Below are 8218 nucleotides of genomic sequence, written 5' to 3'. Positions count from 1 at the left end.
CAAGTTGACCTTGCTTTTTTGTCGAATTTATGTCGTGATGGTCTTGCAAATTTGTTAACACCTTATAAAAAAATGTGGTATTTTTGAGTCATCACCAAAAAATATACTCGTTTCCAGTTTTCAATATATTATGCATTTAATAATTAAAAAAAAAAAAAAAAATTATATATACATATATATGTATATATATATATATATATATATATATATATATATATATATATATATATATATATAAATATATATATATATATATATATATATATATATATATATATATATATATATATATATATATATATATATATATATATATATATATATGTATATATATATATATATATATATATATATATATATATATATATATATATATATATATATATATATATATATATATATATATATATATATATATATATATATATATATATATATACATATATATGTATATATAATTTTTATTTTTTTATTTTATTTTTATTAATTGAAAAATCAACAGACAGGATGTACAGAGATAGGTATAAAAAAAACAAAAAGTAAATAAATAATATATGTAACATCCGAGTCCAATAATAGATTTTTACAAAAATGAAAAAGATAAATATAAGGAAAACAAATTAAAAAGTAAAGAATAAAGGCATGACAAAATATGTAGTACATTGCATAATTAAACTATAGTATTAAAATATTTGGAAAAGGTTATAAGATAGAATATAAGAAGAAATTGAAATTTACAAATATAAAAAACAAATGAAAAAGGTAAATACAAAATAAACAAATGAAAAGGAAAAGAATGAAAGCTATAATATGATTAAATAGCACTATATAAAATATATTATATATTAAATATATGTATATAAACTATATATTAAATATATGTATATAAACTCTGGTTTCCCTTCAATACGAATAAATCTTTCGCCTTTTACTAAGGATTTCCGTGTAAGGGAGCACTCAAATGAGTCTATAGACAATTTTTAACCAGCAGCGTGGTCTAGTGGTGAATGTTGAATTATTTCGTACTTGATGTTACGAGTTCGATTCCCCGCTAAGTCTCGTTGCTGGCCAGACCTTGATTTGTCTAGGTCAATCGTTTCTTATCAGAATTTACAAACCTTTAGTTATTGTTATATCTTAGGTTTCGCCATATTCCTCACCATAGATGTATCTGTGGTTGTTAATCGAATATAAAAAATTCGTATTGTTACATGAAAGTTATTCATCGTTATTTATCGTATTAATACGATGTTTGTAATATATGTATACTGACCATAGATGTCAGATATTTAGATTTACATATATCTGTGTAATAATTATGTGGACCAGGAAGGCACATTTGGGGTTTACCTGTTAAGCCTTCCTGGTATATTTTTATATATGTGTGTAATAAATAAAAAAAAAAAAATATATATATATATATATATATATATATATATATATATATATATATATATATATATATATATATATATATATTTATATATGTATATATACATACATATATATATACATACATATACACATATATATTTATAAATATATATATATATATATATATATATATATATATATATATATATATATATATATATATATTAATTCAGGGCCCGGACTTTTCGAGGGGCTGTCCGACTGACTGATATTGATATTTTATATTATTCTACATAAAATAATATATTTATTTAATGCTAAATGCTTATTATTTTTCAAACCATGTGAAATCGTAACGTAATAAAGTTCTGATAGATTTTTCGCAAATGAAAAATATGCATATGTATAAGATATTTTTTTTAGTTTGTCATGGGGCCTGGAATTATTTTCCCAGGGTCCGGGCCATTCCTCTTGACGGCCCTGTGTACATCTAGCATGTGCTTGAAGAGTATAAATAGTATATGTTTTCTCAATCAACACATACTAAAAATGCATGTCTGCATGAGCAGGAACTGGACATATTGTATACATTTATCACCTCTTTCGTAATATAAATACATATGTACGTTTGTATGTAAATGACGAAAATATAGCACCAATTGTGGTATGTATGTATGTATATACATATGTACATTCTTACATATAACAACGTGTACATACATTCTTACATACAAATAATAACGTTAAATGAAACGACAAATTGAACGACAGAATATTATTATAAATAAGTTTTCACGGTATTTCTCGGTAAATGATATCATGCCCCCCAATAAGTTTAAATGTCAATTATCATCGTGATTTAGCTTTTTTTCTCGTATGTGCAGCTCTCTGTCGTCCGTGATATTTAACAGCTCTTACATTCAGATTCCGACAAATGACTGTTGAAAGTTAATTCAATTGCTGATGTTGGATGATGATAATACACAAAATATATATTATACTAGTATTTTTGACACTTTGCATTTAATTTTTGTAACTAACTTTTGCCATAGTCATCAACTATTTGAAGGCTTATTGACATTTAGGCAATACAAGAGAAAGGCACAACAGTCGTTAATATTAACAATTCATACATAATAAAAAATTGCTTATGTAATATTATTAACATTACATTAATGTAAAATACAAATTTGATTTCATTATTTGTACATATATGTAATTATTAAATAGATCATTATATATAGAAGTCAATTTTCTAACTGACAAATGACAATGACAATTGAAGCAGTATTTATTTTCCCAATCGTCAATAAATTTTTATGGATAATCATTTATGTGGCCAAGAATTCTTGTAAAAGATTGCAGCAGATTCGCATTACCTGACTTATGTAGAGGATAGATATAATTGAAAATGAAAAGAACGATGAATTTTGGCAATGCCAATTTTTGTATAGAAAACTACATACATAGTTAAATATAAATTAAGACTTTATATATGTAAAACATTTACATATTACCCTTTCTATAATTCTATTTAACTATGAAAACATTTCAAATGTTCACACTAGTAGAGAAGTAGAAAAATTTAATATGTATAAATCTAAATAAACACTAGTTAACAGAAATATTTAGTATGTGATTATAAAAATTAAAATAGCTGCATCAGCGTTTTGGCAACAAATAAATGGGAAAAGGTGAATCGTGTTTGCTTTTACATTTCGTAAAACGGATCGCATCATCGAATGTAGCAATACAGGTACATTCACGTATCGTAGATCGCTGTGACCTCTAACTTAGGCGACCCACACTTTGAGAGGGGCTTGACTGAACTTGTGCAGGCGAAAGTGTCAGCTGCCGTAATATGTATATGTATGTACATATGTATGTATGTATATTTTACTTCTGATTATCCAAATTTCAATGAAGTATTTCAACTTTTAATTACTTGTTGGACAACTGGTTGATAAACATACATATGTACGTCAGAGATGCAAACATACATATGTACATACATGTATACGTATATGTATAAATACATATATTAAATATACTAAAAAATAATATAATATTAAATATTAGAAAATCGACTAATTTTAATTATATGTACATCATACTATTAAATCTAAAAAATTATGATTTAAATTATGGCTACACCCACAAATAAGTTCGTAATAAAATATCAAAAAAATGTCTATAATATGTATGTATACTAGTGCTTCCAATACCGGAAGGTTACTTCAGCACCGGGATTGCGGTACTGGGAATTTCCGATCCCGGGATCCCAAATGTATAAGAAAAAAAAGTTCAATTGCATGTTTTCATATTTCAAAAACGTTCAATTGCATTTTGCAAACTCTCCCGATGTTTCACGCAAAAAATACTCCCATATTGGCGTACTAATTTTGAGAGTTTGGCTACATTCTTTAAATTTTCAGTTCGCATCCATAAATTTCTAAGTTTAAAACACATCCGAAAATGTAATTAAATAAAGAAAACAGCATCGCTTTGATTCATTAATTTTTTTTTTACAAATAGTTGAAATAATCCACCCAATATAAAAAAAACTCCAATTACATTTACTTTATGTAAAAAATTCGGACCAACCGAATAAATGTGTATCGATAAAAATTTCAATAACCAATACTAAGTTTCAGTTCGATAGGACGAACAGTGTTCAAAAAATCCCCAAAATACACTGACACACAAAAACATACAGACACTCACACAGAAACACAGGCACACACAAATTTTTTCTAGATCACGAAAACGTAATTAGTGGTCGATTCTGAGTTCGAATCAGTTAAAATATACTTCAAATATCATTGCGGTTGAGTACAATATCTGCGACAAAATACAGGTCGTTCATACCATTTCGTGGAAACGGCAATCCGGCGTCGAAATGGGTGGCAAACAAATGGACTTTGACTATGGTTCATTATATAATGTTGTTTTATGTTTTTTCCATATTATTTTTTATTATAAATTATAATATATTTATATATATTCCATATTATTAAATAATATTTTTAAATAAATTTCTGCCAGCACCGTAATCCCGGTTTTCAGACTAGTTTCAGCACCGGGATTCACAGTGCCAGAAAACACCGGAATGGAAGCCTTAATGTATACATATTATAAATATTTATTTCGATATTATAAATGTGTATGCATTTTATTGTTGTTGGAAATATTAGACCGTGATAGATTTAATTTAATAAATATACTTTTTTAGTCCAGTGAAAACCAATTGTAATATTTAAGGGCATCCAATGACCTATAATTCATTAAAATTGATACTTTATCTACAATGTACGTAGTAACAATTAATGAAGTTTTGGGATCATGCAAAAATTAGAACTCGAGATTTTGACTGATTCGAACTCGAAATGTGTGTATGTATGTGCATGTATACATATATATATGTGTGTGCGTGTGTCTATGTATTTTGGAGATTTTTTAAACACCTTAGTCCTATCGAAGTGAAACCTCAGTTACTAAAATGTTTATCGATACGACGTAATTTTTTTTTTAATTTTAAGTTGACCGGAAATGGTACCTCACCTTATAGGAGTCCACTTTTTTTAAGTTTCTGTATTAAATTATCTTCCAAGCCGCTCAATGGATCAGACTAATTTTTTTTACAAAAAAATTTTAAAATATTTTTACTATACTATATGCATATGTACGTATGTAATTCTCTTAGTCTAGGGAATCGAGGTTTTTATGTTTTTCTCAGAAACTCTTTTTTGTATTGAATTGAAATTTCATATTTACAAGATTAAGCTTAATACCAAGTTATCTATAAAATTTGGGAAGCATCTGTCAACCGGAAGTGGCAGTTTACTTTTGTTCGATTTTTCTTCCACTATTTTTTTCGACCCCTTAAACATGTGTGCTCTACACGAAAAAATTCAAGTATAATTCTTGTATCAATGTGAAGAAAATTAAAAAAAACAATAAATTTAATAAACCGGAAGTAGGATATTTTCCTCTTAGATAAATCAAAAAGGTTGTGACCACACGATTTTTTCCACACTACTGAACGTATTAATGTGCTTAATTAAAGTAAAATTAATGTGCTAACTTAGAATTAATTTAGTTTTGGTTATAATTCGTGAACTGGAAGTAGTAGTTTTATGTTTATAATATTTATAGAGAAGTTAAATAATTAAAAAAATCCGACAACTGGAAGTAGAACTTTTGTTTTGTGTGAGTTTCCCATCATTAGCGTTCAAACTTATATCGAAAATGCTTTCATAGCTGGTATGTGTAAACGTGTATGTATGTTTCACTATCAAATTTTGTTTTTTATACTTCTTATTTTCCTCGAATACATAGAGGAAAAGCAGAATAAGAAGTCGTGGGTGGTTGGGCACATCCAAATTTTTTTTTTGGATTAACTATCTGTTTAATTTGAAACAAACATATTTCCTCAAAAGTATATATGTATGTATGTACATATTTGTATGTATAAGTTCGGTATTCAGCCTTCAACTTTTCATAAATAGTGATTCTTACTTTTTATTTAGTAGAAATAAACAATATAACAATGAAATACTGATTTCAACTATAAAAGTTATTAGTTCAATTGAAATAGAATTTCTGGAAATTCAATGCTGATTAAATGGATGTGGAATTAATATTAAATCTTTTTTGATAGAATCAACCGGTAAATTCATATATGCTAAGTAAATGTGAGTAGAGATACCAGTTTGGGCAAGGACATTGGAATATTACATCATTGACCACTATAATACAGTTCGTTTTAGTTACACGATCTCTGATGACTCTGCGTTCTATTGAATTCTTTATTTTGTAGTTTTTTTTCTTGTGAATCTTCTTAATAAAATTCCGCAAGTTTCGTGCACGCGACCGGAATACGGTTTGAATGGAGCTCGCGGAGAATTTTAAGCATCACACATGTAGTTTCAGTATCATGTAGTCCATTGTGAAAAATTGCTATTTATAAATAGAAAATTAAATTACAAATTATTATTTAAATTATTTAAAAATTACTTTTTCTGATTTGAAATTTAAGTTTCTGCGGCCACATTTTTAAGACTTTCATATGTATTTATATTGATTATATTAAGTATATATGTATATGTGTATATGTATGTTAGCACACTCTTATAATAAAATAATTAAAACAATATACTTTTAATTGCAATGCAAAAGCGTTTGATTCGTCCCTGAATTTTTAGCACAATTATAGAATTTATGCCCATTGAATTTTGATTGATACATAATTTAAGTTACAATATGAATAGTAATAGTTAATAGGAATCGGAACTGAAACAGAAATCGGGAATCGGTCATGCCAATTAAATTATGCATGAAAAAATAATAATAAAATTATAAAACTCCAAGTCAAAATCAAAGTGAAATTCGACTTAAACGGACAAAAAACCTTAAATGATTGACAGTCATTTAATTTAATTTCGCATACGTTTCATTATAATTTGTTGGTATCGATGAGGCATTTTATAAAAAAATGTCAAATTGTTATTAAATATTTCATAAAAATGATATGGAATCGCAGTTAAAATATTTAAATTTGCGTATATTTTACATACATAGATATATACGAAGAAGGCCTAACAGGTAAGCCCCATTGCGCCTTCCTAGACAATTAATTACAAACATTTTTTATTACATAAATCGCTTTATTTCGAGAGGCTGAAGAATACGAAATTAATAATTAATTAATTAATTAATTTTTCCATAGATACATCTATGGATTTAGACCTATACATACATTTTTACATAAATCAAATTCAGATATTTGTGACATAGCTGGTAGGATGGTTTTTGCCAATTTTAATGGAGGAACCGTTTCAACAATGAAATCTGATTGGCAAACTCTGATATGTAATATCTTACGTATGTAAGTACATATTATACATATGTACATATATGTAAATATGTATTATATAAAAATGATTCTTAAGTAATTTCACAAGTTGTAAGTTATATTGGATTACGAAGTGGAATTTACCTATTTCCAACAAATATCGATGAAATAATATGAATGGACAAGCCATTCAGACGGGGAGCGTTTGCGAAACTGAGCATCACGTATGCAAATGTTCTGGCTGTCATTGTGTTAACTTTCGTTTTTCTGCGTAGGAAAGAGTATTAACACATCACCGGACGCAGCGAACAATGGCCCAAGCCATTCTGACCGATAAAGACTAAACTTAATAGTCTGACTATTAGCCTTCATTATCGGGACAAACAAACCGTGAAAAGCGACCGCTTTTCTTGAGTAACGGCAATCGATCTATTGATCGGGCATTTCTTTCAAAATTTTCAGTGTTTTTCATTCGGATAAATTGCACGGACAATTCTCACGTGAGAATTGATCCAATTCGAGGATTTTGCCGTAGAAAGTTTTTTAGTAATAGCGTCAGCAAAAAACTACCTTGATATTCCCGAGAAAATCTTCTATTGTAGACCAAATCTAATCAAAGAATTAATTATTTTCCATCTACTCTACTTAATAGAAAGCATTCATGTAATATTTATTTTTTTAATCATTCCATGCATTCATTACCTTCAATAAGAAAAAAAAATCTGTCATTACTTAAATAGATATCATTTTTTCAAAGCCAGTTTCCTTTAAGAGTTTGCCAATTTTTCTGATTTTCATAGAAACGGTTCCTGTAAAATTGGCATCCCTTTCATATCTCTCTTTCAAATCTCAAGCAAATCAGCGTCTTGAATTTTGCCGATTTGTATAATAAAGATTGTATGAATTAGCATTGCATAAATGCTTGTATAGATCGTATTATATTATATTTGCTTGCGATGCTACTTTGCAATGTTTGACCATATATGAGTA

At 27.3% G+C, this 8218-nt stretch overlaps 1 non-coding gene across 1 annotated transcript; it reads left to right on the top strand.

Moving 5' to 3' along the window:
* The first annotated feature begins 887 nt into the window (after positions 1-887).
* LOC143920483 (U5 spliceosomal RNA) lies at positions 888-1006 on the top strand. Its single transcript, XR_013261344.1, has one exon. It is a non-coding gene; the product is annotated as a U5 spliceosomal RNA (small nuclear RNA).
* Positions 1007-8218: the final 7212 nt, after the last annotated feature.

This window comes from Arctopsyche grandis, chromosome 1 (assembly GCF_051622035.1).
Source record: "Arctopsyche grandis isolate Sample6627 chromosome 1, ASM5162203v2, whole genome shotgun sequence".
NCBI lineage: Eukaryota > Metazoa > Arthropoda > Insecta > Trichoptera > Hydropsychidae > Arctopsyche > Arctopsyche grandis.
This window is presented reverse-complemented; position numbering and strand designations above follow the sequence as displayed.